The 26210-nt window shown below is 47.1% G+C and overlaps 1 protein-coding gene across 1 annotated transcript in view; it reads right to left on the reverse strand.

The window, feature by feature from the left end:
* Positions 1-18630, reverse strand: part of Ctxnd1 (cortexin domain containing 1) — a 43013-nt gene extending 24383 nt beyond the window's left edge. Inside the window, exon 1 of the mRNA XM_057756222.1 lies at positions 18442-18630. The gene's annotated coding sequence lies outside the window, so the exon portion shown is untranslated. The remainder of the gene's footprint in view (positions 1-18441) is intronic.
* Between the last annotated feature and the right edge of the window lie 7580 nt (positions 18631-26210).

Genomic DNA, 26210 nt, shown 5'->3' on the forward strand with positions numbered 1-26210 from the left:
GGACCAGGTTGAGGGGTGGATGAGGGAGAAAGTATTGAAAGAGATGACTGGAAAGGGGTTGCATTTAAGCAGAAATCGGATGCAAGGGAAACTCCCAGAAATCTCCAAGAATGACTCCAGCTAAGAAGTCTAGCAATAGAGGAAACATAGCCTGAACTGGCCATCTCCTGTGGTCAAGAAAGACTTTCAGTGCAGGGAGGAATTGGGGCACCCACCCAGCCACATAACCTTCGACCTACATTCTGTCCTTGCTATAGGATGTGCTGGGCCAGGGTGGTGCAGATTGTGGGAGTGGTCAACCAATAGACTGGTCTAGCCTCAGACCCATGCCATGAGAGTGAGCCCACCCCTTATTGTCTGAAGTACCAGGACATAGAGGCTATATGACTCAGAGATCTAGGATAGAACCAAACATGATGGGTGGGGGATGTCAATGTAATAATGCCTAACGATATTCTGCTATACACATAGATTGGTGCCTACCCCAAAAGCCGTCAGAGAGGCTTCATCTAGTAACTGAAACAGATGCAGAGATCCACAGCCAAGCATTGGGCATAGCTCAAGAACTGCTCAAGAGAGGGAGGAAGGAGTGTAGGAGCCAGCGGGGTCAAGGACATCACAAGATAAATACATAGAAACAACTAACTTGGACTCATAGGAGCTCACAGAGTCTGAACTGACAACCAGGGGGCCTGCATGGGACTGACTTAGGCTCTCTACATATGTGGGACAGTTGTGTAGCTTGGTCTGCTTGTGGGACTTCAACAGTGGGAGCAGGGGATCTCCCTAATGCTTTGGCTGGCTTTGGGGAATCTATTCTTCATATTGGAATGCCTTGCCCAACCTTAATACAAAGGGGGGGGTCATGTGATATGTGATAAATTGCCTGGACTGACCTTGATCTTGCTTTTTATCCCAGGCAGGTCTTTAACTTGTAATCCTCTTGCCTCAGCATCCCAAGTAGCTGTGACGAGAGACCACTAGTCTTTTAGTGGGCCACTAATCCCATTTCTCTAAGCTCCACCTCATGCTCTATCCAGTCCCAGCAGCGGTTCTTAATGCTATTGCTTTTGAGCTTGTCAGTCTCCAAATTTCACAGGACACCTTCAGCCCACTGCGCCAGCTCTACAGTCTTGCTCATTCTCTCATTAATGAACTAAATTAATCACTGTCAATTGCTCATTCCACACTTGTGTGAGAGTTGTAATTTAAGGTTGTCAAAAATTAGGCTTTGATCCTTCTACTGTGTCCTGGGAAACAAGACTGTGTCAAAACAGAGACTCATTTCATCATACACACAGACAACGTAATGACTTTATTTTGCCTGTAAAGGAGGTAGACTCTTTGCAAGTGGGTAACCCGGTTTCACGTTCTTCCTAGCAGACAATGGTACGATGCTTGGTAGCTGAAGGCAGCTTCCATGATCTCCTGGGAAAGTGAGAAGCCTTGCAGGTGGTCTGCCTACTTGGGGTCTAGCGGTGAGGACTAGAGAGAGCAAGAGCGTGGTGTCCTGTGACACTTGAGGACGGTGTCCTTCGGTGCTTGTGGCCTGTGCCCATGGGGGCTCTGGATACGGTTCTGGTCTGTCTGAATTTTGCCCTGCAAGCTTCCATTGCTTTAGCCATCAGCTGTAGCAACTCGGGCCTTGCTGTCTGCTGCTTGATTGAAGTAGATTCTCAGCAGCTCTTGTGTGCTTAGAACCTGAGCCCTTGTTTCTTCTACATCCAGTGGCTGACCTCAGGCCCTATAATGGACTTTCTCCCCATTTCTGGTCTACACGTTAGCTAGAAGAGGTAGACCTGGGTTGCAGCCATTCTAACCATTGCTTTCAATATCTGGTGTTTTAAAAGAAATATGTCTATTTTTTCTAAATCATTAAAGTTAGTGCTATGGAGTTATTCATAACCCCTCTTGCTGTTTTAAGATGTCGGTGGCATCTACAATGATGCCTCTTTTGCACCCCTGATACTGGCCGTCCACACCTTCCTCCTGGCTCTCGTATCAGTTGCTAGTCCCTGGGCCAGAAGCTCTTGGCTTTTTGCTTTCTGATTCGTTGGCTTAGTTCTTTTCATTATTTTATCTCTCGCCTTTGATTTTCTTTGAGTCTAATTTACTTTTCTTTTTCTACCTTGCTGAGTTGGGAACTTTCGTTATTGATTTTTGACTTTTTCTCTTTTTTTAAAGTCCTCATTTGGAGTTGTAAACGTTTCTCTAAGCAATGACTTAGCTGTAACCCACAAGCTCTGAATGTTTTCTGCTCTCAATTATTTTTCTTCAATGGGTAAGTTGCTGAAGGGTGTTGCTTAATTCCCAAACAGTTAGAACGTTTCTTTTCTTTTTAAAGATTTATTCATTTATTTATTATGAGTACAATACTCTGCCTGCATGTGTACCTGCACCCCTGAAGGGGGCACCAGATCTCATTATAGATGATTCTGAGCCACCCTGTAGTTGCTGGGAATTGAACTCAGGACCTCTGGAAGAAGAGTCAGTGCTCTTAACTGCTGAGCCATCGCTCCAGCCCCCCCCCCCCCCCGCCAGTTAGAACTTTTCTAGCTCTCTTCCTGCTTCTGCTTTGCCTGTCCTCTTGCTCCCCGTTTATATGGGGGGCGATTTAAAGATGTCTTTCCAGTAGTCCCAATGGCCAAAGAACTCACTATTCCTGACTTCTCTTCTCGTCCCCCCACCCCTGCAAGGCACCCCGCCACATCAGACCAATATGAAAGACTGGGAGACAGTCCTCTGACCTCCTCTCCCCACTCCCCCGGCACGTCTTGCTTTGCCCTGCTACATTTCATTGCCATTTTCCCTGTCTGTGTCCCCTTCTGAACTCAAGCCACCTTGTTAAGAGCGTGAAGATGGTGAGCACCATGCGAGAGATTTATGAGCCGCGTCCTATACATTGTTCTGTGATCTGCTAAACCAGGGAGGAAATACGGGAGTTTGGAAGATTGATTCCCCAGGAGAAAGCCTGATGGCCAGGGTGGCTTTTCTGCTGCATCATGGTATTTTGATTGTTGGTCCCTGACTATCCCTGTGGCTTTTTTCCCTGAATACCTCTGTCACATTCTCATCACCTCCCTGCAAGACCTGTACTTAACATCGTGTATTAATAAAGAGCACATGAGCTTTTGCAATGCTGTCTTAGCACACAGAAAAATTATATGTGCCCTGAGAACAGTAGCTGCTGCTATTTGCCCATAATCAATATTTTGGAAGAGGATTTCCATTCATGATGGCATCAAGCATCAAGCAAGTGAGATCCTGTGGTTATTCAGCCATGAGACCAAAAAAAAAAAAAAAAACAAAAAACAAACAAACAAACAAACAAACAAACAAAAAAAAAAACACTGTGGAAAGCTCATTCACCTTGGGTGCATGGAGCTTCTGAGGTCAGGATGGGCTATGGGGATCAGCATTAGCTCCAGTTGTAACTGGAAAGAAAGGTGGATGAGAATGAGGGGGAACATGGTTGCCAGGATAAGGTGAACCCTGGCTGTGGAGAGCCCTGAAGGCTATGAGGCAGGAAAGATAGTGGGCTGAGAACCAGGCAAGGCAGCAAGGTATTGCAGGAATGGGAACCCAGGAATAACAGTCCTGGCTTCTGTAGCTGCCTCCCCTTGGAGTCTCCGAGGAATTGCCCGCGATCTTGGCAGTCTCCAGATATGTTGAACCAGTGGCCAAAAGCATCTTGAGGAAATTGGATTTCTATTTCTAATCTGATTGCTATTTAATCTGCTGCCCTTTATGTGATTATTTACCATTTGCATTGCTAAACCCTGGCAACGAGCTCTCAATTGATTTTTCTTCTTCACGAGAATGTCTCACTTGGCAGCCCAGTCTGGACTCTAACTTGTAATCCTCCTGTCTTGGTCTTCTGAGTGCTGGGATGACAGGTGTGAGTGACCATACTTGGCCATGATGGATTTTTTTTTAATGTTAAAAAAAAATCAGATTTTTTCTTCAAACCAAGAAACTGAATTGGATGGCGTGGATGGACGGTGGGAATCCTCTTGGCAGCATGACGTAACAGCTTTTGACCGAGGTTTCCCTTCATGTAAAATTTCCAAGCACTTCAAGCACAGCGCTCCGAAGTAACAACCCCATCCCCAGCCATGCTGCAGCAGTGAGTTTCTCTCTCCCTAAAGACAGCCAGAGACACTCAGCAGTAAAGTCTTAGTACCGCAGTTCAAACCCCAAAGGCCTTTGCAAGGGAAGCTGGAAACCAGGCCCTCATAGACATGTCCTGTGACATAAAGTCTGAACTCTGACCGGCTGCCTGACTGCCAGCCACGTGGCCTTAGACCAGCCATGCAATGCTAAGTCTCAGCTTCCTTACTTTCACAATGAGCTAGTGATATTTCCCTGGATCGCTGGGACTCTGAGAAGAACAGATGAGAACATAGCTCTAAAGCACTTCCGTAAAAATCCAGCTATGCTCAACAAGAAAAATCATAATAAATGCAAGCTACTGAGCTGGAAGAAGTAGTGTCTGAAGGAGACAATATAAATCTGCAGTTTGTGTGTGTGTGTGTTTTAATTGTCTCCTTCTGTAGATGTCCAGGTATCCAATCAGGTTGCAGGTATACCAGATGTCCCCATCTTCCAAGCTATGGAAGCTTGCTCACAGCATGGCCAAGGCTCTCCTCTAACGAGGCAACATCGTACAAGGACCAAGTCCTCTAAGACACATTCGCCCTGCTCAAAGTGAGCTTGGACCTGGGGCTGCACAGAGGTGGAAAGGCCCAGAGGGTGCCAGCTCAGACGATGGTGGTGAAGATTCTGGGCAAAAGGTCTCAAATCCACACCCTGCACAATGGCTCACGGTAACTGTAGGGAGCTGCAAGCCACCAGCTCGGCTGTCTCAGGCAGTGATTAATCTCCCTGCAATCAATGGTCCCTTAAAGGCAGCAGCCACAGAGGCTGTGAGCATCCATAAAGCAGGATTCATTGCATCTGTAGAGATTTTTTTTTGTCCACCCACACACTGGGCACCCGAGCACCCACGCGGCTAGTTCACGGCTTCTAAGTGGCCAGCAATCAAGTCTCCATCACAGCTTCTTGCCACCTCCTCCATCCCCACCAACAGAGGAAAATGCATCTTCAGAACAGGGTGGTCTTTCTGGGGACAAGCCGAGTGACTCCGAGTCATGGACCAGATCCTCCCCGGTATCAGCTGCGGTGTAAATGGGGGGCAGGGTCCTTGTATACAGGGTTGAGGCAGAAGCCGAGAAACAAAGAACACAGTCAGCTCATTGGAGTGTGCCTGCACACCTCACACGGGGAGGCTTTGGGAACGCATATATGGATTATGGAAAACTGACATTTGAGCGGCTGCTCCTCTGAGATGGGAGCATTTAAGAAGAGACTTTGAGAGCAAATTACTCATGCTCTGTCTTAATCTGAGAAAGGCACTCAGCAAGACGGTTGAGTCAAGGGTGCAGAGACTCGGAGTGGAAGCAGAGTCAGGGATACAGGGAGAAGAAGGGGCTGTGCTTCACACACAATATTGAAAAGCAAAAAAAAAAAAAAAAAAAAAAAAATCCACCCTGGAATGCTTCGGAAAATCCCGATGTCAATTGTCCCCATATCACATAAAGCCAGGGTTGCTCCTCGGTGCTCCACAGTGCCCCTTTGCTCTGGCCACTTCTGAGCACACACCTGCTAAGACCCTTCTTAGCCATGGACCAAGAGGGAGCAACCGTGAGACGCCGAGAGACTTAGTCTGGGGTCAGTCCTCGGGGTGTGAGCAATGGCTTTGCCCTTGGGTGGCTGTGTGACTTTGGATAGATTTCATGATCTCTCTGCTATCCTGATAGGGCTCTTCTCCTATGCCCGGCTGCTCTTGGGTTCCAACTGGATAAAAGGAAGAAGCTATTGAGTTGGTTGGCCAGGTTGGCACAAGGTACCTCTCTGAGCTCGGCTAAATAAAGAGCCGGTGTGTGGATCTCCTCACCCCACTGGGTGCTAGCACCCAGGAGGTTCCCAAGACCCACAAGCCTAGGTAACAAATTTCTTCCTCTTAGTAGGCAAAGCACCATTTAACTGTGGAAAGTGTCCAGGAGAGGTGTCCCTTGAGCCGAGGGCTAAAGTGCTCCTGGTCCCCGGTGAGGCTACTGGTCAGGAGGCTGACCTCTTCGGTTCAGTGTCACATCAGACACTTACCCTGCATCACACTCATTTGCATAACCTAGTTGTGGGTTTGACTGACTGGGGCAGAAGGCATGCTGGGAGTGGCCTAACCAGACTGTGGAAAGCTTCAGGGGAAATTGAGTCCCAGTTTCCATTTTCAGCCTGGCCTCCCTCCTGAGGAGGCTCAGCAGCTGCGGGTCTTCAGTGGGGTGTTCCTGGGTATTGCCTTGGCTCCGCAAACTCCTTGCCGTGTGGCCAAGCCAAGGACCCTTCCCCTGCCTTCTCCCATTTCCTCTCTGCAACTGACTCGTGTGTGGCTCTGCTCCTTGCCAACTGGGCAGCCTGGAGCACATCCCCTGACTCCTCCGAACCTCAGTTTGCTTTTCTGAAAAATGGAACACGCCGTCACGTGCTCACGAGATGGAGCCGTCTGGGTTGACGCTTTCTCGGGCCAGTAGCTGTGTACCTGGCTCAGAGCGAACACGACGGCCCTGCACACTCAGGCGGCGGCCCACTTCTGGCGGGGAGCTAACTGTCCAGAATTCCACAGGTTTAGATACGGGCCCCACAACAGCACGCATGCTCAATGGTGGGGCGTGGAGAGCCCTGTGAGGGCTGTTCCCTGAGGAAGGAGTCACTTAAATCAGGCCCTCTGCAGTGGGGATCCCCAGAACATGGTAATATCGTAGAGAACTGCTGGCAGCCCATGGCCAAGTCTGATTTATAGTCTAGGAGGTAGGAACTGCTTCTGCATTTTAAAACAAACAGAAACCATTAGAAAATGAAAGCCAGGAAACGTATGAATATTACAAAATTCCATTTCTATGTCCATAGGTGGTTGGATACAGCCGTATATCTACACCCACACACATCTGGGATGCTCTCTTAACTGCTGAGTAGCTGCGAAAGAGGCAGTAAGAATTCCCATACTGGTCCTTTATATCGCACTATGCCGATTCCTCTGATAGGTTCTGAGAGATCCAATATAGCGTGTTACAATAAGCATTTCCCAATGAGTGAGTGCATCTTTCTTATCTTCCAAGTCCTAAGTTGGCACTCTGCACAGACAGCGATGCCAGGGAAAGCTGCCGAGGTTCCTCCTCCATCTCTCACTTACCCTCATCACCTCTGCCTCCAAGCCCTGTGCTCTGCCTTCCGGATTAGCTTTTGTGTTCCACGTCTCTCCCGAGCCTAGAGTCCTCTGTACCTGGGCTTCCTCTTTGTGCTCTTCCTGCCCGCTTCTCTATCCTATGTCCACTATCAGACAAATATCTCACGTGGCACAATTACCAGCAGCTTTCTTCACAGAGCCCAGTCTGGGGCTCTCTGACTGAGCCTTCTGACTTCTGTCCATGTCAAACCCACTGCAGGTCATTGCCCTCATGCCTGCCTGAGCATGTTGGACCCTCTTTCTTACCAGTCTCTGTACCTGGATTATCCATCCTCATGCCAGGCCTCAGGCCTCTTGCCTTCCAAAGCCTTCCTCTCTGGATTCTACTACAGTGGTACACTTTACTGTTGGGGTAGTGGAGCTTAAAATCCAGAGTCCCTACGTGCATGAGTCTTTCATAAAGGCTGAGGAGCCACACACTGGAAGAGTACATTCACATGATCCCCTGTTTTAGCAAAATTTCCTGAAGTTAGATACAGTGACTGCAACTGATGAGAGGCATAGTCACCGTGCCGGCACTCTGAGCTCCAATCTGCAGATCCTTGAGAATCTACAGTATTAGGGGGATCCGGGTGTGGAGAAGTTGAGTTTGGACTGTACTTCACGTTGACCAAAAGCCGTATATTTAGTTCAAGATGGACTTTGCATAATGAGCTCACATGTAGCAAGGTTTCAAAGGGTATTTGGTGGCAAGGAGGATTTGAGCTCTGGCGTTTCTGCTAGCTAACTGTTTTAGGAAAACATTTTCGTTGCTGTTGCATGCTTAGCAGCTTATCGACAGGCCCTGATTCCTTAATTAAAGGCAGGCTAGTTTGTGTTTAGAGGCTTGCCGGTGTCTAACGAGATTTCCCACCCTCAGCTGTTCCCACGTATTCCCTCCTCCCTGCCCGCATCCCCATGTTTGCTGGGATGTCCCGCATGGACGCGTCACCTCTCCCCACTCTCGTCCCTTGAGCTGAAGTGGCTCAGTCATCTGTGAACTCTTATGAATTTCATGTTTATTTGACATGAAATACTGACTCCCAGGAAGACAAGATACAGTTCACCCAATCTCACACTAGCGTGGACACAGAAGATGACCCACTAATGAATCACATCAATCCACAGAGTCGTCAAGATTCCCAGTGCCTGAGAAAATTGGAAATGCCTAAAATGCTCAGTTTGATCATGAAAGAACACTGATAGGGGTTTCTTTCTGGCATTGTGAGCTATGAACTTATTTTTTTTCTGAGCTAAGACAATAAAGTATGATCAACTCTTTAGGAAGACTGGCAATATTTATATTTTCTACAGAAATGATTATATAAAATTATTAAAATATAAATAGTAGAACAAAGATCAGCCAAAGCATGCTTTTAAAGGCCATGGAAGTGAAGTGTATGTAGTGCATGAGATTCTGACAATATCATGGAACTATTCAACAGCTAACTGTTTAAAAAAGGTTCTTAGGCGCTGGAGTGACGGCTCAGTGGTTACGAGTGTGTACTGATTGTGTAAAGTTTGTAACTTTGCAGGAATCCATGTCAGGCAGCCCACAACCATCTCTAACTCCGGTTCCAGGGTATCTGAAACCCTCTAACTGGGCTTCCACAGGCACCCACTTGCATGGATGCACACAGACGTGCAGACACACACACAGAAATAATGAGACATTAAAAAGGGTGTTCATTTTTCATAGATTCTGTTGTGACTATTCATTTTCATAGTCGTTTCCTTTTACAGAAAAGAATAAAAATAAATCGCTAATTTGTGGGGGCTGGAGAGATGGCTCAGCGGTTAAGAGCATTGCCTGCTCTTCCAAAGGTCCTGAGTTCAATTCCCAGCAACCACATGGTGGCTCACAACCATCTGTAATGAGGTCTGGTGCCCTCTTCTGGCCTTCAGGCATACATGCAGAAAGAATATTGTATACATAATAAATAAATAAATATTTAAAAAAAATATTTGCAATTTGCTGTGATTTTTCTCATTCCAAATGTTTGCTTTTTTGTTGTTGTTGTTCAGTTATTACAAAGACTTCCCAAATTGCTTAACCTTCAGAAGCCTTGCATCTGCCTCTGTCCTTTGTGTTCAAGAGAAATCCTCCCTCCCTCTCTCTCCACCCCCCCCCCCCCACTTCATCTCCCTTGATCTCTCATTTGCCTGTCTTAATCAGTGCACCGTTTGGGGACATGGCTCACACCTGCTATGCAAGAATGCACTACTTGTTCAGTTGCAGCTTTGTCTCGTTACTGCTGGTGCTCCACCCCCTCCACAAACCCCAACTCTTAGTCACTGTGTCAATTCCAATTCATCCTGTAAAGTCGAGTCTCTCCCATCTGGAAGTCCTGAGAACTTTCCAGACATGCTGTTAAGGGGAACAGGATCTTCAAGGCTAATTCATCTCGCTGATTCATTGATAAGCACCCTTGAAGATGCATCTGCTTATTGGGGACACTCTGTACAAGACACCAAGATCAGGAGCAAATGCCACTTCAAGAAAATAAGCCCAATTAATAAAGGCACACACAACAGTTGCTGTCACTTGGAGATAACAGGGTAGCAATGTGATTCTCCTTCCAGGGTCTTGGGTCTCTAGGGGTCCAGAGCTTCCCCTGAACAAGCTTGGCTTCCTTTGTCATCTCATTCTATCAGGCCTTGAAGTAGTGTAGGGACACTCATCCTACAGAGACAACTAGATACCCCAAAGATGCTGAACCCCTAAACCTGGCTGTGACCTGTTCACTGCAACTCCGGTATAACTGCTCTCACCAAGTCTTTCTGGAGAAGACTTAGGAAGAAAGCTGTGTGGTCCTCATGCAGAAAGAGAGGAAGACGGCTAGTGCTAGCTACCAAGGATTAGGAGATGGAGCTAGGGCTGAACGTTCCTGTGGGGTGACTGGTAACCTTGGCCCCGCCCCAGAGTCAGGATGACAGAGATGGCATGGTGGCACCGTGGACAGAACCCACCAGAGAGGATTATTTCTGCCAGATGTCATCAAACTACCCCCACAGGAGAGCCACTGTCACCTTGCCATGCTACAGCACCAAGGCCACTCTACCCTGTCCCCAGACAGCCTCGCCAGGCCTGTTGTCCTTGGCAATCTGTTTACCTCAAGTCTAAAATAGGAGCCATTTCCAAAGACGTTATCCTGGTTATTTATTTTTAAAAATAGTGGCAATCATTACTTGCTCATGAATCTAGAAGGTGCCTGGACTCTGCTGGGGGGTGTGGTTCTTTGTGTTTTGTCGCATGGTGGTTGAGGTTAGGGTCTTTACTCACAGTGCCAGTCCCTGGCCAGGGAACATTCATAGCTGGGGTCCTTCAGGTATCGCTTTCTCTATGTGGCCCCACCTGGGGACTTCAGGGCAGCTGATATGGCAGATCAAAGATCACAGAGAGACCCACAAACAGTGGCATGGCCTTTGCCTCCACAGTTCTGAAAGTCACGTAGCATCCTTTTCATTCCTGTTTGCCCATTGAGGCGGCCTCAGTGATCCTTTCAGTGTCTGGGGGAGGGGTATAAACTCCTCTACCTCATGGTGAGTGACTGAAAAGAAGCCACACTGAGCTTAGCCCCTTTCACCCCTGGTCTCTCCACCTGAAACACGGTGCCCAGCCCTGTGGCCCATATCCCACCCCCTGCATAGACCCTTCTCCAGGGTCCTGCCTGTTCTTGCCCCATGTTGCTTCAGGACGCATGGGTCTCAGCACTTAGGAACACAGTCTACTCTGCTTCCTTTTCACATAACCCAATCATATAATCTTTTTAATATGAAAGCATCACAAAGATACAGAAAGGCGAGAAGGCAAAAAGGAAATAATGAGAGATACTAATCATGGGCCTGGGATAACAGGTAGTCATTTCCTCTTTTTATAGTCTCCAGAATATTTTGAAGGCACCACATGGTTCATCTTGTATATTCCCAAACAAAATTTCAGAAAATATCTAGCGGGGAACTGGTTATGTACTTAGGGATAGAGTACACATTTAGCCTCACAAGACTCTGGGCTCAGTTCCCAGCATTATAACCTAACCGTGACTGCCCCAAAATATAACTGGTAAATGCTTCCTATGTGAATCTACAGAACTTAGTTATTTGAATACCTGTTCTCCCAAAGGAGCATGCTGTCTGTCGATAACTCCAAAATTCATTTTATATAAAGATGAAAACACACACACAAACACACACACACCAGTCCTAGAATGAAGACAGACTCCCTACTTGGACATTGAAACTGGAGCAACCCTGGGCTTTTGCTGCACAGTAGCTACTGTTAAAAGAGACAATAGCATCAAAGCTAAGAGCCCTGTGATTTCTCTCCAGATCCAGGTCTTGGTCCTGTGATTTTTGTTTCCAGGCAGGGGCAATGAAGATTGGGGCTGCATCAGCTGGAGTGGGAAACTCTGAGTCCCGGCGAAGCTGACAACTGATGGTGTCATGACTTCTGTAGAAAGCGGAAAATTAACAAATGCCCTTTTAAAGCCCACGGTGGGAACTAATGTGCATGTGTGCATGTAGAAGGGGGGAACGAGGCACTTGATTTTCTGTCCAGATGTTGAAATGCAGACATCAGAAGCGTGAAACCCTGATGCAGGTGCCCAAGCTGGGTCAGTGACTCTCGTACTTGACTCTTAAATTCTATCAGTTTGTTTAAAAAGTGCATTGCTGCTTCTATGCCAGGAAGTTCTGGTCTAGGGAATAGGGATTGGGCTCCTCACTGTATTTTACAATGGGTTTTGTGGGTGGTTCTTTGGGTACCACTTCTCCTGCCTTATCTTTATCTCACGATCAAGCTGGTTTGCCAAACACATTTCCTTGGGTGTGGTGCTAGATTAACCAGGCATTGTTCTCTGTAAGCTTCTCTTAAAGCTTAGGAGACCATATCCCTACCTCCACTTCATCCTGGGGGAAGGGGTGCTCAGAGCAGCAGGGGGATGCGTGTGTGGCCACTCACTTGAAAGTAGAGTTAGGACTTGAAGTCACAGCAGGAGAGTTTGACAACAGAGGTTCCTGTGCATCTCCAAAATAATTACTCATAGGAGTCTGAAATTGGGCAATATGCCAAGATGGGTCTTTGCAATAGAGCCTTCTATCTTAGAGCAGTGCCCACGTAGGAAGTTCTCTGAGACCCTCCCTTATTCCCTCGCGACTGGAACTTATGAGGGACCTCTAAGAAGCACACCTCATCTCTTTTGGAAGAGATAAAGGATTAAGTTAGGCTTTGACTGCTGGTTTCTCAAGGAGGCTGGCATCATGGGTTGGAACACATCCTTTGACTTGTTGAAGTACAGGGACCCTGGGGACAGTGTGGGTGTAGCGGTACTCAATCCCCCCTTTCCACAATGGCGTAAAAATCTTCTAGCTCTCCTGGAAATCAGGGGAATTACTAAAGAAGAAAATGAATTCTCAGAGTGCTGGATTTCACTGAGCATGTATATTGATTAACAATAATGTCCTTGTTCACTTGAAGATGTGGCCGCCGGGGAGAGCACGACTTTCATTGCTCTGCTTGCTAAAAGTGGCAGCTTCCCTCCATTCTTCCGCAGAGCTGAGAATGAATATGTTAATATTGTAACTGGGACACAGGGAAGGGGACATAGGCTTTGCTTGCGACTGAACAACGCTGTTATCGAGTTGGTGCCAGTGGAATTGAACTCCCTTCCTGGGAGTTGGGCCCAGAATATCTATTTGTCAAATCAATTGGCCCAGGGAAGACAAGGGCCCCTCTGAGACTTCAGTTAATAAGAGAGGGCAACACAGTTTTCCAGGAGTGGGGTCATCTTGAAAGATAAGGGCCATGCTGCTAATGAGGGTCTGGCTGGCAGGACCACCTAGCCCTTCAGAGATCCAGAAGTCCCTGTTCTCATACATGAAGCCTCCTTGCTATGCCTGCATACAGACCTCCTCACAAGGGTAAACATTCTGAGCCTTAAGTCTCATCCTCTCTGATGTCTTAGATGTATAAGTCACAAGTAATTTAAAACAGCTCATGGCAAACACAGTTACCTATCAAGCTAATCAGAAAAGCATCAAATAACCTAGCAGGGATGTGTCTGTCTGTGAACAGTTGGGACATGGTGGACTGTGGAGGGGCAGATTTTGTAGGATGCTCGTTCGGCTTGGAAGAGGCAAGGATGTCAGGAAGGAAGGGCAAAACATTTCAGAAATTTCACTTTCATGTTGCTCCCCTGACTTCAAACTCCTCACAGCTTCTCATCAGCCATGGAACCCCACTAGGGATTATTTCTCCAGTCAACTCTAAGTAACTCTTAAGGGGGATGCCAAGGTGTTATTCGGCACCACGATCAACCAGCAATGTTTGCTCTGGGCATATGGAGGTATGGCAAACACAAGCCATTTATTTACGGTCTTCTAGAATGCCAGAAGTTCTACTTGTGCCAAGGAGAACCCACATTGTCAAAGGGAGAGAGGTGTGATGGTTACATGCAGGATCGGGTCACTTGTCAGCTGTCAATCTCCAGATGACAAACACACGCCATCATGCCTACAGAGCAGGGAAATTCACGCCCATGGAAAGGACTGTACACTTCATTCACCTTGTCTGTTCCAGCTGGGACTGCAAGAATAGGGGCACAATCCTGACTTGTTTCAACCTCCCATCATTCTGTCCCAAGGGCAGGGATGAAGTCCTTGGGATTCTAATGGGGCCAAGCCCTAGGAGTCAGCTCTGCTAGAGACAGAATACACAATTTCCCAAAGGTCAGAGCAAAAGCTCTACATGGAAGCGAAATGCTGTTAAGGGCATTTTCCGACTACCCAGGGTCGCGTCTCCTGTCACGAGTAGGTTTCAGCAGAGACATCTGAGAGGTTCGAGTCTAAGTGGTTAAGGTGCCCTTTCCTTTCGTTCTTCTGCCTGGGCCTGTCCTTGCCACGTCAATGGTAAACATTAGCAAGTCTCTCTATAAATATGTGGAGCTATTATGAGTCACTTAAAAGCAAAACAAAAGAATAGACTTTAAAAATTCTAAAAAGGTCTTGAGTGCCAAGGTTTGGGTTCGACCCCGAGGAGAGGACCAGGGAGGCACTTGGACTGTTCTTAATCTAGACCTGGGGTGTCTTACTTAGGTTAGTATTACTCCAGGATTTGACCTGACTGGGTTGGCAAGGGAATGAAGGAAAGACAGACAAACAGATACAGACAGAAAGTGGGCTTCGTGGGGGAGGTGGTCTCAGCTCTGTGCTAGAGACACTGTAGCACTACAGAAAAGCAGCATCTTTATGATCCAGACTGAACAAGGAGGCAGGGCTTATGGTATACAATTGGACCAAGGAGACAGGTTTAACTATTTTTGGTAGGAGCAGTCTCCGTAGAGAAGCAGTCTTCGGGCTATAAACATCCAGCTGGGGTGTGGTGGCGGCGGGGAAGCTATGGTGGCCATTTTCTGCACCCATTAGTAGCACCGACACATGGATTGGAAGAAAGCTTTGCCATTTACGGACCTCATCCCGGTGGCTGGGAAGCTTTGCCATTTTCCCACAGGTCTGATGCCCCGCCCATGTCAATATCACTCACCCACTCAGGGCTTCCTCTGCTCTCCGCTCGGGAGTGAGGTTCAAAAGCAATCCTAGGCAAGCAACCAGATGGGGTACCGTGAAAGGGGGCGCAGTCCAATGTTACATGAGCTCTGGAGGATGCTTATTTGTGTAGTCTCTGTGAGCTATAGGGACCTCTTCTAAACCTGGGGTTCTAAGGGGATTCTGGGACTAGATATCCCAACCTTAGTCCTTCTAGTCAGTGACACTACTTCCCTGCATGACTCTAGGGATGAATTTGACCAGGACACTTCACCTGCGAAGGCTTGACGCACTGTAAACAGGGAGCACATAAGGAGACCCTCCAGGGAATGTCTAGCTACACAAGTCTGTGTTGAAGGACATGCCACGGAAGTCTACTGAGCACTGCCTCCATTATGCAGTGATAGGAGCAGACTATGGGAGGGGCCAGCCAGGAAGAACCGGTTCCAAGCACTATGTGTTAAACACCTGCTGTGTGCTAGACTTACTCACATAAATCACCAGCAGTTCCAGTTCCCACATTTCCCCAGTAGTCTGTAAATATAGAAACTGAACCCTAGAGGCAGAGCACAGCTCTGGAGACAATGGGTAAGTCACAGTCAGTGACAAAGGGGCCCGTCCATAGGACCCAAACCTGAAAATCTCATGCAATTCAGTCTTCAGAAAGTGGAACTGGTTATCACCACTAACAGTAGCTCCATAATTTTTGAGTGCAAATTTTTTATCAGAGGGTTTTCTTTTTTCCTATAAGCAACTTCACGCAGTGAGTCCAGTTCATGGAGGAAGGATGCCATCTTCAAAATCAGGCATCCCAGATTGGAGCCCTCATCAGAAAATGGAGCTAAAAATCTGATGCCAAGGGCCAGGGAGATGGATCTGTTGGTAAAGAACCCATATAAGAGCTCATCCTAGGACGTAAGGTAGAGGCGGGAGAATCTCTGGGTCTTATTGGCCTTCTTGTCTCGCAGAATCAATGAACTCCAGGTTCGGTGAAAGATCCTGCCCCAGTAAGCAAGGTGAGGAGTGGTGGAGGAAGACACCTGATGTGGAGTTCTAGGCTCTGTATGCCCTCCATGATGTATAGGCACACCTGCACACACACGGACACATGCACACATATGCTACGCTACTCATACACAGACATAAAATGGGACCGTGACAGTTACATGAACGCATAGACAAAATACTTAGTGTGCGGCAGGTCCTTAGTAAGAGCACTTGACTTGGTATTGATTATCCTAGGGCTTAATAAACAAGGGAACCAGAAAGGTCACTTGTTTGAGGTCATGTGATTAGTTAGAGATCCCAAACGAAACTCTGGCCACTCTTTCTGATACACACACCCATGAATGAGCTTTCTCCCCAAGGGGCCCGGGATAACTGATTTTCACGACAGCCACTCTGAGTCAGCAGGAACCCCAGATTCCCAGTTGCCAGCCCTCTGACGAGAGGAGGCAAGTACGGCACATTGGGGATATTTCCTTCCAAAGTTAATGCTCAAAAATGTCACTCCCAAAAGCAAACTCCAGTCTCCTAAAACCCTCCCAGGCATGGAGCAGTTCCAGAGCCTTTGGGGCCTGAGTCCAGAGCCATTATACCTTTCTTTCACATTTGAACTTATTAGAAGCATTAACCTCAGAGACTTGGAACCCCATCAGCTTCATAAACACTGTCCCTCCCACTGTGGCCAGGCGGGATAATGTAAGGACATTTTCCTTGATGTCATTTCAGTTTCCATCTAAGTCTTGGAAATAGTGTTGAACCGGAGCCACACCGTCCGTAGATCGCCACGGGGCTGCTGATTGTGAGGCTGTGCTATGATATTGGGCCCGCATCATGTAAATATTTGTCAAAGAGAAGATTAACTAGGGAGGCAGTAGATTCAGAGTGACTCCATCTTTCATCAACTCAGCCAGGAAACAGACTGGAAAGATACACAATTCACTAAGTCAGTTTATCAGCAGCCAGTGAATTTCTGGTTATTATTTTTTCCCAGGCACATACATGGCTGCTTTTCACCAATGTGTATATCTCCCCTTCACACCCTAACCTCGTTCATTGCAGACTTATGTTTGTCCTTTCACAGCCTGAAAGTTGCTATGGCTTTCCACATGTAGGTGGTCTCAGGAACATATTGTAGCTCATGCGTTATCTACACTTTGCTCAGAAATAATAAATGGCATAACTGGAAGAGTGATTAGGGAATTAACTTCCGGGAACCAGAGTATCTTAATGCAATGGTACAGAGAATAGATGACTAGCTTACTCACGGTTCCTTGATGGAGTAAATGTAAGGCCCTTTGCTTTGGGGTACTTTCCTAAAGAGGGGGTTTGCTTGCATGACACCCCCCATGTGTTCTCAAAGTTGGCGCAATACCATACCATGAGCTACCTCCAAAAATATAACCGTAACCAAAGCCCAATGTACAAATCACACCCAAAGCCTTGGTGTTTGGCTTTCTGATCACCTAAACCCACTTTGCAGAAGACCATGAACTGCAACGAATCAGATTATTACAGCCCTGTTCAGAAAGCAGCTTACTGAGGCCGAGGGAAACCTAGGGGCTGTGGTGCTGGACCCAGGATTCACTAGACAGCATGCTTTGAGGGAAATAGCAAGACTGTGTGTTTCTAGTGTCAGACCAGAAGATGAGATTTGGGAGACCAGAGAAATCTCAGAGGATGTGGGGACAGAACCTCCAAGCTGAGGCGAAAACGATTACAAGGAGCCTCTCCCAGGAAGGCGGCAGGGAGGCTGCGTGAGGCTTCTTTTCTGGGTACACAGCCCTGTCTTGACAGATCCATATGACACGGGGACCCCAGGGTGCATCCAGTGAGAAGCCGCATAGCCTTGGACTCAGAGTTCCCATTCCAGAACTTTCCCCAGGGGCAATCAAGACACTACTATCAAATTTAGCACCATAACAGACTTTTCTCAGAACTACACATACCATTCTTCACTGACATGGGGGAAAATATTGAAAACTTGGGTTGGGCTTTTCACACTGATCACTACAAAAATCCTACTGGGACTTGACATTTCTTTAGAAAGACTGTCACCGACAGAACTTTCCCGTCAATCATGACCTTCATCAACTACACTGATGAGAATCTGTTCTCTGCTGCTGGCAGTCAAAAGCACACAGAATTTTAGGCGCTGAACTTGACCAGAGGGAATTGGTAACTTTGATTCAGTTTCAACACACACTCTTTCAATTTCTTAAAGGCCCAGAGTGGAGGACTTCCCGCTGGGAGGAGATGAATCTGAACCCAGCATTATCAGCTCTCTGGGTGTTGAGACCCAAGCCCCACAAGGCAGTTCTCTGCTGCTAAGCATAGCCCTGAGCCATTTCACCTCAAGCTCTTCACTTATGGGCTCCTCCGGACTGGCCCTCCCCAGGTTGACGATGGCTAAGGTAATAGACACTGGACTGCCAAGGGGTCCTGTTGTCTAGTCCTGTCAGGTCTCCTGGTCGCCAGTGCTTGGCCAGGCCCCACTGCATTAGCAAGATCCCGCTCCTGCTACCTGGGACTGGGACTGATCTCCCGCAGGGCGGACGGTGCTGTTCGCCCTCCCCGCTGGAAGGATGCTCAGGGTAATGTTCCCGCAGTCCTACCTGGCCAGGCGAGTCCCGTGCGCACGGGGACCCAAACGGGTCAGCCCCCCAGCTCCGGAAACCTGAGTCTCAAGCGCTGCGGTGCTTCCCCGGCGGCTCCGGGGCGCGCGCTCTCCAGGTCCTGATCCGCGGAGCAGCCCGACTGCGGCTGAGTCAGCGCCCAGCGGCGGCGCGGTGAGCCCCGGGCAGCCGCCGAGAGCGGCTGTGAGCCCAGCTGAGGCTGCCCTGGCATTTTAAAGGCGAGGCTTGGACGCTGTTCAAGCGGAAACGCAGGGAGAAACTTCGGCCCCCAGTGCAGCGCCGCCGACTCGGGGTGGGTGTACCGGTTTTGCAAAAGTCCCTCCTCTCTAAGGAGAAAAAGCAAAAACCATACCTCCAAACCGTGAAGCTTTTCTGTGAGGATCTCTCTCTGCCTTATGCTCAGTACCTACACAGACATGCCCATTAAAGTTAGGGAAGAGATTGGGAGGCCGGTTTAGGAAGTCTGTTGGATGTAATTGGGCACAAGAAAGAAGACGAAAGAGGGCAATGAAGTATAAATTACGGTGTCTTCGTGGGTGCCATGAGTTTAAGCTGGGAGCCAGGTGGAAAACAATTTCAGTTTGCGGGGACGTGATTGCTTTAGGAAAATTCAAAATAAAGACAACAATGAGCAGGCAGGTCATGACATAAACACATAGCGTTATTGTCAGTAGTAGGGATAATAAATCCTCTTTTCACTAATAGAGTAATCATAAATATCTGGAGATGTGAATTCCCTGCGACAGTAGTCTTGCTCAGGGCTCTGTTGAGACCTATTGAGTGAAAGCTATTTCCCTCTGGTTAAAGGATGGACTCTGCCCATGGCTTTGGGTGGAGACCTTACATTCCAAGCTATCCAAAACAGGAGAGTTGATCCAGAGGCAGTACCAGCCTGGTAGAGGGACCACCACTCAGGAAGGCTAACTCACCTTAAGGCGTGCTAAAGACATGGGAGGAATAATCATCCCTTTAAGGAGATAGTATGCTTTTCCTTCCCAGAGAGCATTCCCTGGGAGTTGCTCACAGTCATAGCTATGCCCTGTGGCTCCGCTAAGGTCTGCCTTTCTGAGTCAGAACTCAGAAACCCTCATTTCCAACACGTCCTCTCTCCAACTCTTTCTACTTGGTACTGGACAAAGCTAGGGCATGCTGTAACCCCTTACCATGCGGCTGCTTGTCTTCCAGTTGGTCTCTAACAAAAAACACGACTTTCTCTCTTCCTCGTCTCCATCTTCCTTCTCTAAGGCAGCTGACGGTATTTATAGCCGACTTGCGCTGGAGGTTTTCTTTTAAACTCCATGAAGTTGCCCCCATGTTTTCCTCTAAGCATTCGTAAAATTCTTTTTTTTAAATGGTACTAAGAACCTTGAGAGAGGGCCCAACCTTCCTCAGTAACATTATCAGGGAACATACCTCATACTGGGGACCCTTCTATTTTTGATTGGAGGAACAGAGGTATTGGATTCTATTAAGATACAAGCCTTATTCTTGGACAAGAAAAAGAAACCCTATCACCCAGTCATATCCTCCATGTTTGCATTTCCAACATAATTATCGTCAAATTTCAAATAATGTTTTGCTGTTGTAAATTGACTCAGTGATTTTAGGGCTTAGTTGGGAAAGGGGAGCAATCAACACAATGGGGGCGCAGAAGAGAATGGGAACACAGCCCTGCGGGGTGTTACAGCAAAGAGGTATGTGTGTTACTGTCTCGGGAGGGTTTTACAGGCATTAACGCACTTTATTCTTGACTACACGTCTAGGAAGCAGATAAGAGCACTTCTGCCACTCACAGATAAGCAGCGGAAGTGTGTTGTGTGCCCGAGGTCATACAGGTAGAAAAGAGAAGCCAGGGATTTGACGCCTGTGGAATCTCAACCTCTGTGTCACATTCTGCAGCGCCACCACAGAGCAACAGTGACTGCAATGTCATGGCAAGATCCACTGCCCCAAAAAGAAGTGCAGGAAAAATGCAGGGTTTCAGGTAGCACAGTGAGTGGAACACGTAGGCTTTAAAATAAATTATATTGGAATGACTGTAGTTGTAATCGGGGCAAGAATAGACTTTCTGTGTGGTTCCTAGAGCAGAGTAAGTTACAGATCACTCAAATGATGAATGGAAAATCATGAAGCCAAGTAATGAATATATAGGCATTTACCATAAATGTGAGGTTCTGAAAGCCTTTCTAATACATCATAAAACCATTAAGAAAAATGCTGATAGATATGACATCAGAGTCCAAATGATTTTTTTTTTTTGGTTTTTTTCGATCCAAATGATTTCTATATAAATAGACATAGTAAACAGAATTGAAAAGTGATTAAGCTGGAAAATATTTACTATACATGTGGTAGGGGGTTGCTAAATTTAATTTTAAATGCAAACCGTTGGTTCATTTTGATGTTCAGATAGACCATAATTCATTAATTTTTTTCCCACTCCTTCCCATCATACCTTTCTCCCCCACCCCCATCCACGCCTCAGAAAGGGTAATACTTTGTTGGGGAGTCAACAAAGTCTGGCACTTCACTTTGAGGCAGGAGCAAGCCCCCTCCCCCCGCCATATCTAGGTTGAGCAAAGGTATCCATCCAAAGGGAATGTGCTCCAAGATGTCAGTTCAAGCACTAGGGATAAATCCTGGTCCCACTGCCAGTGGCCCCACAGACTGCCCAAGCCTCACAACTGTCCCCTACTTTCATTTGTTTGCCCCATGATGTCAGTGGGTGACCCAGGCTGGCTTGGAACTTGTTGGCTACCTAAGGCTCTTCTTAAAATCATGACCCTCCTGTTTCAGCCTCCAGCTTGCTCGGATTACAAACTTTTTTGTTTGGTTTTGTTTTGGTTTTTCGAGACAGGGTTTCTCTGTAGCTTTGGAGCCTGTCCTGGAACTAGCTCTTGTAGACCAGGCTGGCCTCGAACTCACAGAGCTCCACCTGCCTCTGCCTCCCGAGTGATGGGATTAAAGGCGTGTGCCACCACTGCCCGCCTCCCATGAGTTACTTTTTAGTGTGAATAATTTGGCTCACTGGGTATTCAAAAGTCAAAGTGGTGGTCCTATATCTTCTCTGACAGCCCTAATAGGATAACATCTTAATGTAATTCTCAACGGTCATAAAATCATTAAACAAAGAGAGGATCAACCCCCCCCCCACACACACACACTCCAAGAAAAGGGGTAGAAGAGAGCTGGAAGCAATTAACAACAAAGAACTTAAATAACAAGTCAAACCCATCATTCTCTCTGGTGATGCAAGAAATACAAATAGAATAATAAGCTTTTCTTAAGTAAAGCTGGAAAAATTAAAAATATCAACAACATCCAGGCTGACAAAGGGTTTAGATAAATGAGAATACATTTATGAAAATGTAAATTAGTGCAGGACTTCTAGAAAGCTGTTTTTGAGCAAATGCCAAGTTGTGTACTCATTGTTCATAACAATAAATCAATCAAATACATTTTCAGGAGTTTTTCTAAGGAAATCATTGGAGTGACCTGGAGATGTAGCTCAGTGAATTAAGAGCATTTGCTGCTCTTGAAGAGGACCGTGGTTCTCAGCACCTACATGGTGACTCCTGTCAACAGCTCCAGGTCTAAGGAATGCGGTGCCCTCTTCTGGCCTCTGTGAGCCTTTCATGTACAGGGTACACATGCAAGGAGAACACTCACATGCATAAATATACATGAGTTAATCAAAAGAAGGAATCACTGACCTCAGGATAAAGCAAATACCACAAACGTTCATTATTTTACAAAAATAATTTATAATAGTGAAAAACCAGGCACAATCTAAATGCCTAGATACAAGAACGAGTTAAGAAAATTAAAAGGTAGTGTATGTTGAGACTTTAAACTCATATACAGGATGATTTTAAGCCCCTCCTGGGAGTTTGCTCATCAAAACAAAATAAAGAATTCCTCGGCAAGTAGAAAGAATTATATAGCTAGCGCCTCCATTTTCCAGAAAACAGGACAGAGAGTTGAGCAGTACGTTAGCTCAAGGTGTTGCTATTGCCGTCAAGTCTAAGGCTTCCCTCTCCACTCCTTGTCTCTCCTGTCTATTTTCAGTGGCTCTCTTTTAAATTCCTCTCCAGCTTATAAAAATGGGCAGCCCCCAGAGCTTTGTGTAAGAATCACCTTTAAGAAATGTATTCTGTTGGGTTCCACTTTAAAGATTTCTATATCAAAATATTTTGGCTTTACAAACCCAAGTTGGAGCGTATGTCCACTGGGTAGAGCATCAACTAGGGTGTTACATGTGCTATATAACAAACAGCCCCTAGTTCTCAGCATATGGAAGCAGTTATCCATCCGTGACTTAGGCTATACATCCATGATGGGTTGGTTGTGTATTGGCTTCATATCGGTAATATCATTTGGGAGTCCAGGATGGAGAAGCAACTTATATCTTCAGTGCTTTGGTCTCATGGGAGGACCAGGAAAGATTGTGGTCAGCTATGGCCACATAGCTGACTTGTAAAGTTGTTACCAGAGCAATGCACTTGGCCAAGCAAGTGTATTTCAGTTTCCTAGAACAGCATTACAGCCCCACACACTCAGGACACCAAGGGCTTGGGCTGGTAATAGCCGATGACATCGACCATCACAACTATTGATGGAACAGTGGTACCACATTCTGACATGGCTACATTGAAAAGAAGGGGAGGACCGGGGTGATGGCTTGGTTGGTAAATTTCTTGCTGGGCAAGCATGACTTCCTGAGTTCTGATCCCTAGTCATCATGGAAAAAGCTGGGCATGGATGTTTGCTCCTGTCACCCCGGCACTGCGATGCAGCGATGGGAGGGTTAACAGGACTTGTTGGCCAGTCAGTTTAGCTGAAACGGCAAGCTTCAGATGCAGTGTCTGAAATTGTCTCAAAAATAAGGTGAAGAGCAATAGAGCAATATAGGAAGATACTGACCTTGACCTCTAATATATATATATATATATATATATATATATATATATATATATATATATATATGCGCACCTGCTCACACATGCGCATACACACATCAAGTGAGAGCAAGAAAGAGAAGGGAGGTGGAAGAGGATGAGGAGGAGGAGGAAGAGAAAGAATAATAATAATAATAGCGGGACGCTTGGCAGACAATTGTATAAATTTCGATCCCAATGATCATGAAGACAGGACTCTAGATGAAATGCAGAACTTGGAGTCAGACAGCCCTGGGTAGATAACCAGTTGCCAGGTTATCATGGGATTTGCCATATTTTCAGGATTGCTGGAGAGATCAAATTTGGCATCAAATGGAAACCAGTAAGCGTGTGCCAGGGTAGGCTCTGACCTCACTGTAAACTTTCCAAAAGGAAGTCTATCTTTCCTCTGTGTTCACTGCAAATAAGCAGCCATTTCTTGCAAAGAGATGTACAGTCTCCAGATGAGCTTTTTAATTAGGTAATTATTTTTGCTTGGCAAAAACATGGTGTACAACATACTTTGAAATACATGTCCAGAGAATGGCTGGATCGGGCTGAGCGGCATGTCCTTTATCTCACCTACTCAGCTCAGTTTGCAGCTGTAGCATTCCCTCTCACTCTCAGAGTTCAGAATGGATGTCATCTTCCGCGGGTCTCAGTCCTGGGCTCAGTGGACAGCGCATTGCTGGAGCCGGCTTCTGAGGGAGTTTGTCTTCTTTGTGGACGTGACTGAAATGACTGCACGGATATCAATGTTACCCTAGTACAGACCTCATCGCCACTTTGGTTTGTACCCTATAAATACAGACAAAGCCCCAAATCTGTGTCTGTGGGCTTCTCACATCTTTACAAATGTCAAATGCAACAAGGGACATGTGTCCAGAAACCATGTCCCAACGTCGGCATGTTCATTTAGCTTCCTGACTCCCACTGAAGGGGTTGTTTGTTATCAAAGCACAACCTAGCTTATCCTGACTACAGTTCTGGACAGTGGGTCTTTTTCTGTTTGTGTTGTGAGTTTCACAAGGAGCTGGTTGGGGAAAATAAACGTCTACAGGAATGTGCCCCCATGCCCAGTTTATGTGCTGCCAGGGTTTCACGAATGCCAGGCAAGCACTCTACCAACGGAGCCAATACCCAGTCTCTCAGGAACCTTACTAGCTGTCTTAAACAACTGGTAACTCAAAACCAGCATTCACCCTCCCTGACCAATCAGTTTCCTCAGGGGGGAGTGTTTACCCTATAGGAACTGTCAGCTACAGATGAGGTGCCTTTGGCTTCCACTCCAGGGTAGGTGTTAAAGTTCTCAAGCAAAGGCAATGCTGGAAAGAGGTTGCAGGGGATTTCAGCTCTGGCATTAAGTCTGGCTATTGTTTTCTAGGCTTCTTCCAGGTCACAGTGCCCTGACTTCCTGGCTCTACAAAAAGGCAGTTGGGTGCTTGTGCTTCCGAGCCACCAAAGTCTTGTAGCCACAAGGGGAACATATGCGGAGAAACCTCTCTGCCACATGTAATGCAGCTCAGGAAGACAATACCTCCCTGCCTCCCGACCTGGAGTCCTTTCCAGTCTTCTCTCCCTTCCTGCCTTTGCCTATCAATACGTTTTAAAGGTGCTTAGTTTTCGAAGCAGCAGAAAACCTCTTCTTAGTGCCCAAGTCAGAGAACACTACTGCTTGGCACAGAGATCAGCGGTGGTTTTCATTCCCTTCTGAATGGTTCACAGCATCCTAAAAGGTCACCAGATCCTTCTCCACCCTCTTGTCTGATGCCCCCCCCCCTCATTCTGGCTTCCCCAGCCTGTCTGACAGCTGGTAAGCAAGTCCCCTGTCCTCCAGTTTGTTCTCCTCTCTGAGGTTTCCTACCCAGACTGCTCTTCCTCCAGAGAGCCACAAAGCCGTTCCCTTCCTCACCCAGATGTCACATGACATCCATTATGGTTCTCTTCTACTCAGTCACCCTGTTCTACCTCATCCACCTCACTTGCCTCGCTCCACAGCCCTGCCTGTGTCAAGGGGGCACGCTTGCTCATTCACTCTGGTTCTGTCTACCTCGTAAGCAGGTATGCCTGCAAGGGCAGAGATACCAGTCCGATTCTGCATCATTGGTGGCGGATCTGAGTGGAGACCACAAATGTTCGGATGCCGAACACAGCTGTTTCCCAAGAATAGGTGAGGCTCCTAACCCAGGGAAAGCTGAGCTTTGGACTTGTTTCCTGTTTGGCCATGTTGGGGCACAGAGTAGCTACAGTGGCCCCATAGAGGCAGGATGAGACAGCCACCTCAGAAAAGAGCTCTTTCCCAGCTCGTGAGTGGCTTGGTGACCGCACATTAGATAATCCTGTCTACGCACTGCTTTGGGCCAGTCTTCTACTGTCTTGGTCTCAGTGTTTGCACTGTACTGGGGTCCAGGCCGCTCTGAACTTCCTGTTAGTGCTGACTTTCCTTTCTTCCATCCCTGGATGGGGGACAGAGAGGAGGCGGAGGGGCAAGAGACTGCTTTTGAGGGAAGCTTTGGCAAATCCCCAGCTGCTGGCTGTTTAGTTCAAGTTGCTGTCTCCGCCTCTGTTCTGGGCTCCCTGCCTCTGCTGATGACACAGCATGGCCGCTGTAGGGTCAGCTCCTCCTCCTGCTCATTGCTCGGACTTCAGGGCCACAGTTTCCTGGCTGATTCATGGGCTCACTCTCAGGAGGCTAGACAGCAGACAGAAGCAGGCATTGCTGACAGCCCATCCCTCCTCTTTGCTTTTTGGGAGAGCTGAATGATGATACAGCCTGGAAAGGAGACAGTCAAGGGAAAGAGACGGCTGCTG

Source organism: Chionomys nivalis, chromosome 23, assembly GCF_950005125.1.
Source record: "Chionomys nivalis chromosome 23, mChiNiv1.1, whole genome shotgun sequence".
Classification (NCBI taxonomy): Eukaryota; Metazoa; Chordata; class Mammalia; order Rodentia; family Cricetidae; genus Chionomys; species Chionomys nivalis.